The sequence below is a fragment of the Macrotis lagotis genome, chromosome 4 (assembly GCF_037893015.1).
Source record: "Macrotis lagotis isolate mMagLag1 chromosome 4, bilby.v1.9.chrom.fasta, whole genome shotgun sequence".
In the NCBI taxonomy this organism is placed as follows: Eukaryota; Metazoa; Chordata; class Mammalia; order Peramelemorphia; family Peramelidae; genus Macrotis; species Macrotis lagotis.
The window spans coordinates 145,923,139-145,936,723 of NC_133661.1; the positions used below are offsets into that span (position 1 = coordinate 145,923,139).

The window sequence follows — 13,585 nt, forward strand, 5'->3', positions numbered from 1 at the left end:
ACTCCTTCAGGACCCATCTGATCCTTTCACCATCTATAGGTATTTGACCCATATGCTTGACTTCCTGTTTCCCTCATCTCCATTGAAATATCACTCATTCTTCAAAGCTGAGCTCAGGTAACACTTCTATGAGACTTTGTTTAATAGTCCAGTTATAAGCAATATTCCTCACCTCACCCTCTCATCTCTCACAGCACTTTATTTCCACCTCTCTAATGTGTTTAATATATCTATAGGATCATAGATTTGGAATTAAAAGGGACTTTTAAAGATCACAGATCTTTGAGGCAGCTAAGTAACCCAGCTGATCCACCATCAGGCATGGAAACAGGAAAAGAGTAGTTCAATTCCAACCTCAGACATTTTACTGGTTGTATGATCCTGGGCTAGCTACTCACTTAACCCTGTTTGGTACAGTTTCCTCTTTTGTAAAATGAAGATAATTATAGCACCCAGAGTTGTTATCAGAATCAAATGAGATAACAATTGAAAAGCTTTAGCACAGTTCCTGTGGTAATCTCTATATAACTTTTAGCCATGATGATGATGATGTTGGGATCAGACATAGATAGAATAGTATATCTAAAGCCAGAAGGAATCTCAGTAGGCATGCTGTTTTATTTTCTTAATTTTACAGATGAAGAAACTGAGTCACATGAGTTTAAATGAGTTACTCAAGATAATGGGCAGCTAGGAGAACCAGTGGATTGAACACCAGGCCTGAAGGGCTTCCTGAGTTCAAATCTAGTCTCAGACACTTATTAGCTGAGTGACCCTGGGCAACTCACTACACCCGGTTTTCCTCAGGTTCCTCATCTGTAAAATGAGCTGGAAGAAGACATGGTAATCCACTCCATTATCCTTTCCAAGAAAATCCCAAATGGGGTCACAATGAATTGGACACAACTGAAAAATGACTTAATAACACCCAAGGTTGTAAGTCATCTAGTTCAATTCATCTAATTTTACATAGGAGGTTAAAAAGAGAGACTATGACTTGCCCAAGATTGTATAGAACAAGTGTTAATTAAATATCGACTATTGTGGCAGCTAGATGGTGCAGTGGAAAGAGCACCAGGGCCCTGGAGTCAGGAGTACCTGAGTTCAAATCAGACCTCAGACATTTAATAATTACCTAGCTATGTGTCATTGGGCAAGCCATTTAACCCCTTTTGTCTTGCAAAAACCTAAAAACCAACCAAACAAACAAATTACTATTTTTCCATACTCTGTGCTAGGTACTAGACACAGAAAGAGAAAATCAAAAATCAAAACATTCCCTGCTCTCAAGAAACTTCTCTCCCAGTAATGATAGGAGGAAATATTAGTAGACTCAGGAATCAATCACAGGTCACCCAATAACCAAATCCAGTATTCTTTCCACTTATTCTACAGTCTTCTTTTTAATCATAGTTACTTGTGAGCTGTTTTATCCCTTCAACCAAGATATTCACTCCTTGAGGGCAGGGTTATTATGTACTATTGTAGGTAACAGGGCCTTGAACATAGAAAATGCTTCGTAAATGACTGTCCAATGTTGAGAAAACTAGGTGGGAACATAGATAAGCATTGAATCAGATGGAGAAGAGGTACCCACTATTGCTGCATTGATGCTAGCCTGCCCCATGATGCAGAAGCTACTAAACAACTTCAGAAGACTGGAAAATCCAAAGGTCACATTGCCAAGAAACATTTTGCCTCTGCTCTCTGAAAATCCTGGATTCATACAACAGGAGAAATGTACTCCATATGTTTCTGTTCTTTCAAGTTGAGCTTATTAGATTGTTCCTCTCCTCCTCTCTTTATAAGAAGCTATTCACAAGTTCTTTCCAGTCTTCTATTAGATTTCATTAGCCGCAGCCATTGCAAATACCAGGAAGCTTCAGCTGCTCCATGCATAAATCCACACAATAAGCATAAACCTTGACCCACATTGTTGAAATAACCATAATATATTCTTAGGGATTTTTTAAGAAGGGAGGGGAGGGAGATCCTGGTTGAGGAACTTCCTGAAGCTTGGCATCTTCCCCACAATTTATAGTTTATTAAGTTGCCTGGAGGTACAGACAGCTTAAGTCATTAGACAGGGTCACACAACCAGTAGGTTTCAACCAGTTAGTCAACAGTGTTTATTAAATATTTTATATATGCCAGTTGATGGGAAATGCAAACTTAGGTTCCTGTCAAAGAGGAGTTTACATTCTAATGAGGAAGAAAACACACAAACAACTAGATGCACACCAGTACATAGGGGTAAGCTCAGGAGCAGGTAGAGGGTGTGGGGGATAGGTGATGGGATCAAGACAGGCCTCCTAAATATGGGGGATGGCATTGATGGGGGTACTTGAACCCTGGACTTCCTTACTCTGTAACCAGTTGTCTATTGTATCATGCTACCTCTCTCTAATATATTGAATCAAAACACAGAATTTTAGAACATGAAAGGATTTTAGACATCATCTACACCTACCATCTGAATTTGCAAATTGGGAAACTGAGACTCAAGAGTGATAAAGGGACTTGTCAATAGTCACCTCGGTATATATAATTGGTGGAAGAGTCAGGTTTAAAGTTTTACTCTTCTGAGTTATAATTCTGGGCTCTAACCCACATGAGAATAAAGCAAATCTCACTTCCTCCTTCTATCTTTCCTTCTTTCTTTCCTCTCTCCATTCCTTCTATTCTTGATTTCTTCCTTCATCTCTTCTTCCTTTCTTTTTTCTTTTTTTTTCGATTTTTGCAAGGCAAATGGGGTTAAGTGGCTTGCCCAAGGCCACACAGCTAGGTAATTATTAAGTGTCTGAGACCGGATTTGAACCCAGGTACTCCTGACTCCAAGGCTGGTGCTTTATCTACTACGCCACCTAGCCTCCCCTCTTCCTTTCTTTCTTTCCTTCTTTCTTTTCTCTTTCTTTCATTCTTCCTTCCTCTCTAACCCTCCTCTTTGTTCTTTCTTTTTTGCTTGCTTGCTTCCTCTGTACTATCCTTCCTCTCTATTCTTTTTTCTTTCTTTCTTCCTTCCTTCCTTCCTTCCTTCTTCCTTCCTTTCTTTCTTTCTTCCCTTCCTCCTTCCTTCGTCTTTCTCCTTCCTCCTTTCCTTTCTTCCTCCCTTCTTCTCTCCTTTCCTTTCTTTCTTTCCTTCTCACAATGTTCTAACATAGAGGCCTTTCCCACTCTTCTTTTCTCTTCATTTTCAGGATGAGTTACAAAACATTTGGATCTCATCAATTATAGAGAAATTTTCTAGCTAATGCTTACTACTGGTTGGCTGATCATTCCTAACAGGTCTGAAAATGCAGTCCTTCTAATTGTCTGTCAGTGAGCCAGGTTCCTATCTTGTATTATTTTTAGCCTACTTCTTAGGTCCCTGAGGGTAAGCAAAGAAAGGCATTTTGATTTTGAGCCAAACAGAGAGTTAAAATGGGATGGAATGCCATCCATCTTCTTTCCAGGAAAATCTGAAATTGATCCACTACATTTCAATGGACATAAAACCTTTCCATAAGTAGAGATGTACTAAAAATAAAAACCAGAGTAACAGGTGGATTTGACGACAAGGGAGGCCTCAGAACCTCAGACCCTAAATAACTATAAAGCTTTAATTAAAAAGCAAAGCATAGTGGTAAGTTTTTACATAAACTCCAATTACTTATTTTTTTTCCTATCTGAATGGCATGCAATTAAAATATTTCACATCTCCTAATCTAGCCTATAAGCACATAGTACTTATTATTAACATTATTTATGTTGTGTTTTATTGTTAAATTTTATTTTTAATTTATGGAATAAAATTTAAAAATTTTTAATTTTAAATTTAAAAAATATGATTTCATACAATTGTTAAATTATATTTTCAATTTATGGAATATAATTTTTATTGTTAAATTACTGTTAAATTTTATTTTTAATTAATGGAATAACTTTAAAAAATTTAATTTTAAATTTTAAAAAAGATTGCACACAAAACTGCAAATCTACTATGTGCAACTTGCTTTTCCTTTCAAATACACAACAAAATTATCAGTAAATTTTTATTCCCCCCCATCCTAGAGATGGTTACCATTAGGTACAAATAGGTGTTTATGTACACCTATTTGTCTACTATATATACCTGCTTTTGCCTAATTTTGAGTCAAATATATATATAAAATTATTGTATACATACTTTTATTTATCAGTTCTTTGGATACAGATAGCATCTTTCTTCAAATGTCCTTGTTGTATAATATTTTAATTTAATTGTTTACTATCCCCCCACTACATTTTAATTTGGTTCAGGCCTGTTTTAGCTGATTTACATTATTTAATCCATCAATAAATACATTTTTTATTACATAATGGGCTATGATCTAAGGACATAAAGTCAAAAAATGAAACAGCCTCTGCCTTTGAAGAGGTTACATTCTATGAAAGGAGACCAATAAGGATATATGCATATAGATAGAAGATATAGAGATATGGAGAGAGAGAGAGAGAGAGAGAGAGAGAGAGAGAGAGAGAGAGAAGAGAGAGAAGGAGAGAGAGAGAGAGAGAGAGACTGACTATACAAAATAAATAGAAAATAAATTAGGCAGGTACTAGCAATTAGGGGAATATTGGCACTTATCACATTCTGCCATTTACTTATATATATATATATATATATATATATATATATATGTATGTATGTATGTATTTATAACAGGGTCACAGTTATCTCTGCAAAATATTGGGCCTGAATTCTTAAAAAGTCTAAAGTTCTTTGAATATAGTAGGAGTTTAATAAATATTTGTTGCTTTATTGTTCATATTACTATGACTATAATCCAATTTGGAAATACTTTTTATCACACCTAGTCTTAATTAGGATATTAGTAGTGGTGAAATCTTCAGTTATATATTCTGTCCTATTTATAGCAAGTTTTATATTTTGATCAAATAGTGAATGAAATAGCTTTAATTTGGTAGCGACAATAGAGATTGACTACATATAGTCCTTTAATGACTTAAAAAAAGGGAATGCCATTTTTCTTTTTTGGTAAACTGCATAGATCAAAAGAGTTAGTGCTTTCTCCAAAGACTCAAACTCTTCCCCAAGGAGGAAATCAGAATACTTTTGGTTTCAAAAATAATTTCCAAGAAAACTGGAAAGGAAATAATGGACTGTTCTACTTCCATTTTTAAAATCTTTCTTTGGCCTGCCATTAAAACTTGCCATGTTTCCATTTTTATATAAAGAGCACTATGCCTAAATAGTTAAACTTTAGGTGATATACCAAAGTACTCTGGGTTCTCTCATCATAGGGTCTCTGATATTCTGTAACTATAATGAAGCAAAAATCTATAAGACAGCACATTTTTTTGCCAAATAGCATATTCTTTCATTTCCAAATTATATTAATTTTCATTTATCATATCCAATTGGCTTTAGTAAAGTAAGGAAGCATGCTATGCCTGAGTATGAGTCTCCTATGTTTCCTCAAGAAATGAATAGAATAAGTTTCATCCATCATGACATTTCACCAAGTTTAGCATGGAATGAATACAGGAAGTACTGTGTCAGATCTTTCTCCATGAACATTAGAGGGAAACATACTGCTTTTATATAACTAAAAATTATATATATATGCTATAAAATTATTCCTTTTAAATATTTCTTTTGAGAATTGTAGAAAAGCTGTTTTAAGAAAAAACTCACAAGATACTTTACCAAAAAAATCTCCCCTCTAATATCATTTTTGAAGCCATCTCTTTCAACACAATGTTTATAACTTAAAACGTGCATCAACCTGACCTATTCTCTCACTTAATTATCATTCAAAATGTACTGAAGGAAGAATTCACTGTAATGGCAATACTGACCAAAGAAAATGACAGAAATAGGATTTAATATAGAAGAATCCAAACATCATGAATCAATATATCTAGATTGCTAATATAAAGCACAAGAATGTAGACAAGAAGACATGCCACTGAATTAAGGGAATTTAACCTAATTCTATCCTACATTCAAACAACCAGATCAAAGAATATTCAATAATTATTTTTACCTATCTAAACAACTGAAGCATAAGTTAAATAATCTGTTCTGCCTTGGCCATTCATATTCATTTAGACAAATAAAATGAGTTGGTCATCAACAAATACCAAATGAACATCCTCTGCAGTAGGCACTGGGGATACAGACCTAATTCAATTGGCATTGTGAAGTTACACCCATTAGAAACAATTTGAATTAATAGTTTCAGCCATTTTTAGTTCCATTCAAGTCTTTGAGACTCCATTTGGGGTTTTCTTGACAATTTATCATTTTACTCTTTAGATCATTTTACAGATGAGGGAACTGAGGCAAACAGGGTTAAATGACTTACCCAGGGTAAACCAGTCAAGTGTCTGAGGATGGATTTGAACTCATGAAGATGATCCTTCCTAATTCCAAGACTGGCACTCTCTCCACTGTGTCACCTAATTACCCTGGTCTAATAGACAGAGAGCCCAAATCTTCCTTGTCAAGAAGACTTGGGTTCAAGTTTTTCCTTTGATAGATATTACCCTTGTCACCCTGGGCAAGTCATTTAATCTCTCAGTGGACCCAAGCAAATCACTAATACAGGAAATTGAAAAATAGGAGCTGATTTGTATTGGTACAAGGAGCTTTGTACACTGGGGAAAGCATAGATCTGGATCAAATATGCAAGTTGTTGAGATAGACATTAACTCAAAAGAGATAAAGCACATAGAGTCCTGTTCCTTTCCTGTCCTTAACTCATCCAGTCAAGAGTCATAGTCAAAGCCACAGATTTAGAGCTGAAAGGGACTCTAAAAATTTTCTTTTCTGAGTTCTATGTATTTTACAAATAAAGAAACAGGCCCAGAAATTTGAAGTGACTGTCCAAAGTCAGACAGATTAAAATAAGACAAATTTTGGGGGTTAATCCTGGTCCTGATTCGGGTATTCTTTTTGTACTTCACTGGGTATTCCTTTCACTAAAGACCAAAAGGAATTCTTCCAATTAAATTTCAGAATAGTACTTTTAAACACCAAGCTGCAACAATGATAAATGCCTCTGAATCCTCCCTATCTGAAATGCTAAGATTTACCTTCTTAATGTAAAACTGTGATCGAGTCACCTTCAAGATAAAAAAACATATCCTAAGTCCTTGATTCACAAATATTCCTGCTCCAGTTTAGCTGGAAAGACTTATCTCATGCCTCTTCTACAGTGGGGACCCAGCTGGGCAGGAAAGCAAGAGAAGGAAAAATAGCTAGAAGGAACAATCATTCATGCTTCAATACATGCTTTCCCCTGAATATATTCTGAATTTTTTGCCTCTGAAACCTGTGTTCATGGCATTTTGTCAACTAATTGAAACCTAACTCATCCTTCAAGGTCCTGCTTAAATGTCATTATTTTAAAGTAGCTGATCTCTACAAATCAGACATCATCTCTTTGACCTCAAAATTCTCTAGGACCTTATATTTCTCTAATTCACATGTATGAATAACAGCTCTATATCTGTGTATCCTCTTCAAGCCATCCATTTGTCTATCCCACAGTCAGTTGTTATACAAATATTTATAGAACAAATATTACCATCCCCATTTTATGGATAAGGAAATGGAGGCTCATGAAAGGTAAAACAACTTGTTCATGACCAAAATCTATTAAATGCTTGAGAGAAGATTTGATCCCAGGTTTTCTGATTCCAAATCCAGTGATCAATGCACTGAACTGTTCTGCCTCTCTTGTACTGCATTTGTAGACAAGCCAAGCTGCTATATAGGAGGTTGAGGTGCATAGCACATAGTGACTGCAAATGTAAAATTCTCTTTTTAATCTGCAACCACAGAATGCAAAGGCAACCAAAATATGACCAGAAAGGATAATTTACCTTTGAGACAAAGAATAAATAACAGGTTCACAACAAATAAGAACCAAAGACATACCCTGTCAGCATTTAGTTTTCTGAAACTCACGTTTGCTCCTCTCATTAAGCCTAAATTGTTTATATAGAATTCAAAGAATCATAGGAATTAAAGAACCTCAAGAGGTCATTTCCCTTACCCTCCTCCCCCAGCTCTAAGTCATCCAGTACAGATGAACGTCTATTTTATTTAGATCTCGAGGGAAGAAGAAGAAGCCAGACCTCCCTCAGTAATGTATTTCAAAGTTTAGGAGACTTTCAGTCAAGACATTCTTCTTCATTTTTTTGACATTCTTCTTTCTGCCATCATTTCCAGCCCCAGTGTCTTGTTCTGTCCTCAGTAGAGATGGGGAACATCTGGTTACCATCACTTCCATAATAACACTCATCCCACTCATGCTACTGCTTATTTGTTTCATTTGCTTTTCAAACATTATATTTCAGAGCAATTTGTAAATATATTATTAATTTATAAATCTTATTCAAGAGATTTTGGAATAATCTGAACATTTTTAGAGCAGTGAATTCAAGTACATACCACAGGTTTAAAATGTCCCTTTAAAATAAATAGCATGCAGTAAGAGCTTAATATAATATGCTGAGTTTCTACCTAACATTAATCTCACCCTACAGATATTAATATTTATGTTGGGAATATTAATAGAGGGTGTGCCCCTTTTATGTTTGAAATCCTTTATTATAAAATTGTTTGTATTTGAGAAATAAAATACAAATATTTTAAAAACCTAGGTTCAAGATAACTAACTTAAACATATTCCAACAAGGTACTTTGTAGTATATTCTGGGTCTTGATCTTTGAGAATGGGACTCTTGGACCAACTCTTTTTTTACACATTAGGATTCAGTTTTATCATCTGCATTAAATAATGAAGCTTGAAGACAGTTTTTGAAGGGAACGGGGATGGGACTTGGTTTGCCTGACCCCAGAGAGCAGAATGAAATATAATGGGTAGAAGTTGCAGAAATGCACAAATAGGTTCAAAATAAAGGAAATTACCTAACAATCCAAAGGGGAAAGGGCTTTGTTCTCATTCTCTGGAGGTCTTCAGGCAAAGTCTAGATAACTAATTGATGGATGTTTTCAGAAGCCACTTAGCTATGAAACTCAGTGAGATTATTTTGTAAAAACTCTGTAGACTGAAGTAGATTTAGATACAGGATATTATTAAGTTTAGAATTCTTTTCCATTTTTGCATCCCTGGGCTGATTGTGGATGTTAGCATTAAGCTGAGATTAATGGAAAATTGGCCCAGAGGTAGACAATGCACAACAGATCTTTAGGGTACCAAATCTTAATATTTATTTCAAAAGTAAACTGTGATAACAACAGAAAAATCCACATTGGAAGACTCCTTAGTCAATTATGCTCCACAGAAAATATTGTATATTGACTGATTGAGATAGTTTAATTCCAATACAATAGGAATCTTTCAAAAACATTCTCTGTGAATTTTAATCTATAACACTCGATTTTCTCCTTTGGAATTGATTTTCATGATAATTTGATCATAGCACCAATAATTAGTTATTGTAGCCTAATTACAGTTTCTAACATGAGTTCCCAATATAACGGTGCTTACTTACTGTTCACAAATCATCTACAAATTATCCATTTGACTTACTTTTAACAGACTTCAACGTCTTCTGGAGGCATGTGGCAGTCAAGAATTATGCTTTGTCAACATGGTACTTTCCACTGTTGAAAATAGTCCATTTTTGCCACAATAAAATGTGTGGTGTGATATCACAACCCCTGAGAATTCTGAAAAGGGGAAAAAAATAAGAGAGCATACTAAATTAACATTAAACACTGCAATCAAAAATAATTTTGAAAATTAAAAATAAAATAAAAAACCTGTTGGCATCAAGATGAAGAATTTTTTTTCATTTTTCTAAGTTTTTGCAAGGCAAATGGGGTTTAAGTGGCTTGCCCAAGGCCACACAGCTAGGTAATTATTAAGTGTCTGAGACCGGATTTGAACCCAGGTTCTCCTGACTCCAAGGCCGGTGCTTTATCCACTATGCCACCTAGCCACCCCAAGATGAAGAATTTATCAATTCAACTCCCCCTTCACAAAATAAGAGTCCTTTTATTTTTAAATTCATCCAGATGTCAAAAGGTATCAGCTGTTTCAATGTTAAATGTCTTTTAAAATACAGAAACTTATTCAAGTGATTCTATTGTTCAGAGTCAGACTCAATGAAACCTGTTGAAAGAGATTCAGGCCCCGAATGAAATCAAATTCTGATGTTACACTATTTTATAAAGTAGATACACTACAAGGATTAAAAACATATTTCAGACTAAGTGAACACACATTCCATATTGAGAGCTATTGAACATAATAATTCCTTTTTTTCCCTAGGACTACTTCATATAGCCATTATTCCTGAAGGCAAGTTTTAATATACTGGTTATTCCAGGAGTATACCAGAGGTATTATGCTACAATGGGAAGTACTGTACTGTACTGTAGTTGGAGCCTATGGACTAGCCCCCTCACATAGTGCCTGCCATACAGGAAAGGCTTCTTCATAAAGGCTTGCTGATTAACTGGTTTACTTCAAATCTTTGTTTTGTTACAGAAAAGTAACATTGGGCAAATCACTATAATTTCCTGGGCCTGAGTTTTCTCATCTGTAAAATGAGGGAATTGTACTAGATAATCTCTAAGGTCCTATCTAACTCTAAATTTATGTTCCTATTTATGTAAAAGAAAAGTGCTTCTTATACAGTGAGAACCCAGCAGGGCAGGAAAGCAAGAGAGGGAAAGATAGCTAGAAGGAACAATCATCCTAAAATAAACGGGGTTTGTTTTTGAGATTGGAGGAAGGGCGGCAAAGAATAAATGTGCATCTATTTCAAAGGTTCACTATCTAGACCTGGAGTCTTCAGGTTCTCAGCAATTTATTCTTTTGCTTTTATGATAAAAAAAATACATTTCTTTTTGGCATTTAAAGATTCTGACAGTCTGGTCCTGTAAGTCATATGCATTACTCCCCATCTGGACTACATGCTAGTATGTTTGCTATTTACAGTACTGCACTTTTGCCTCTATTCCTTTATCTATATTGTCTGTTCCTTGAAATCACTTCCTTTTGAAATCCACCTCTTGCAATTTCTAGTTTCCTCCAAGGTTCTACCTAACACTATCCCCAGAGAATATAAACCCTATGCCCTAGGGGCAGCTGGGTGTTACAGAGGATAGAACACCAGCCCTGGAGTCAGCAGGACCCCAGTTCAAATGTGACTTCAGTCCCTTGACTCTTTTAGCTATGTGACCTTGGGCAAGAGACTTAACCCCGATTGCCTTGCATTCAGGGCCATCTCTAGTTGTTCTCATTAATAACTGGCCACTGGACCCAGATGTTGCTGAAGGATAAAATAAGGCTGATGACTTACCACAATTCTGTGCGCCCCCCACCCCAACTCAAACCCAATTCACTGGAATGACATGGTATCACCTCTCTAATGTCATGGTTTTCTTCGAAAATGAAGCACAAACATCTTCTGCTAAATTAGTGACTTCTTCCTCTCCTGAAATTACCTTGTATATATTTTGCATTTAGTTATTTGAGTACACATTGTTTTTCTCCAAAGTTAGCTTTGAAGTAAAATCTGTTTCATTCTTGTCTTTTGTATCTCTACTGCTTGGCAATACTGGGAACTTGTTGAATGATAGAATGAATTTTTATGGGCAGATTTCAGAGAGCCTTTTGGCAAAGATGATCTAAAAAGTAGTACAATCAATCAACACCATTTGAATGATTATTGTGGACAAGACATTATAGGAGATACAAAGATGAATAAGGTCTAGTTTCTTCCTTAATGGAGTTTTCTATCTATTTAAGGAAATAAAACAAATACATGAAAAGATTAACTTTTGTAATTAAATTTATAAAATTTATAGTCTTTAAAGTCTCAAGTATAGTTAAGAATAAATACAGAACATTGTGGGATGAGATACTTAAAGTTTCATGGAGAGAGGTGGCATTTGATTTAACCCTTGAAGAGAAGATGGAATTCAGGTAGACAGAGTGAAAAAGAGTTGGTGTGAGGAATAATGTGAACAACAGAAAAGAAGTAAAATCTAAGGTATAGCTAAGGTTCAGGGAGTAAACAAGTATGGCCAAAGAGGGTCAGAGACCCTCTTATACAGGAGTATTAGGAGATAAGATTGGAAAGGAAAATTGGGACCAGATTGTGGAGGGACTTCTAGAATCAGGTATAAAATGAGATTTTCTTTTCGGATGTCAGCATTGATTATCACAGGAACAATACACAGTAGTGCTTTTGTTCTTTGAAAGTTTTGTTATTGTGAATGTTAACAAAAACAAGACTGCCTGAAATAGATAAATATTTTCCCACATGACAGGTATGAGAGCTATATTACAAACCAACTGGTAGGGAGAAATTACTGACCTAGCCTTCTACAGATTATGTGACAATTTCCTATATTGCTAGCTTTTAATTAAATAGTCTTGAATGGGTTCTGTGGTAGAACTAGAAGTAGAAATACTTTCACCTGGAAAAAACAGTTAGGGGAGAGTGACAGGGTAGTGACATACCATGTGAGGGGAAAGGGTAGTTAACACAGAGGATGTGGATTTGAATCAGTAGAGAAAGTGACCCATCACCCATGAGGATTTATCAAGGAAGACAGGATCTAAGAAAGGAGAACCATAATAACTGGACCCTAAGTAGCAGTCAGAGTTAGGACAAGGACCAGGAGGCAATGACCAGGAGATTATGTCTTATATGTGTGTGTTCAAGGGCTGTTCCTGTCGTTCTTCTTCTTTAATTGCAGTTGTAACCTGCTCCATGTTCATTAACCTAGAAAAATTCTTTCTTATTGGTTAGTCTAGGGGGTTGACAATAAATGCTACATCATAACAAAACTTAGGATAGCTCTCATATCCTGTCTCCCAAGATTATCTTTTTTAAATTTTTAATGAAAACATATACAATTCAATTATTTCATGCCAAGGCATTAGGTGAGAGGTAAGATTCTGCCTTTTGTCAAATTGAACTACCTTAATCACCTATTACCAATGCAGGGTAGGTGATGTAATACCAACGTTACAGTGATGCCGGAAGAAAAACAGGCAGGAAACCGACAACAGAATGATTAATTCCAAGCGCTGAGGAAGCATTGACTGAGATCATGGCAGCCCTTCCCTGGGGCTGAGTCTATCATAGATTGCATAAGTAGCTGGCAGCCTATTAGGAACATCTAAAACCATGTGTGAAGGACAGATGGAGAGAGACTAGGTCTCTTCACTAAGGCCCGTGGAAAGAAACAGGCAGGTGTGGGATATCACAGGTCAGCATTACATAACATACTGGCCATGTTGACAGTAGCTGAGCAATGTCATGCTGAATGGCCACACAGGGAAGACAAAGCACAGTCTCCCCCAATGTCCCTAACTAGGTTCTAAATCATATTCACCCACTCCTAGCCTTGACCAGTTCCTAGATAATCCATGCTCCACTAAGTTCAGAAAAATCAGTGAAAAGAACACTTGATTTAGAGACAGAAGATTAAAGGTTGGAGTCTTGGCTCTGCCTCTAATGACAGCTGTGTGATTTTGAGCCACAGCACTTAAGCCCTGAGCTTCGGTTTCTTTTATCTACAATACGAGGAAAATAATAATAACTC

General features: G+C 35.8%; 1 protein-coding gene across 1 annotated transcript in view; it reads right to left on the reverse strand.

Moving 5' to 3' along the window:
- Positions 1-13,585, reverse strand: part of OTUD7A (OTU deubiquitinase 7A) — a 414,523-nt gene that overhangs the window by 193,817 nt on the left and 207,121 nt on the right. The window contains exon 3 of the mRNA XM_074236215.1: positions 9,549-9,688. The gene's annotated coding sequence lies outside the window, so the exon portion shown is untranslated. The remainder of the gene's footprint in view (positions 1-9,548; positions 9,689-13,585) is intronic.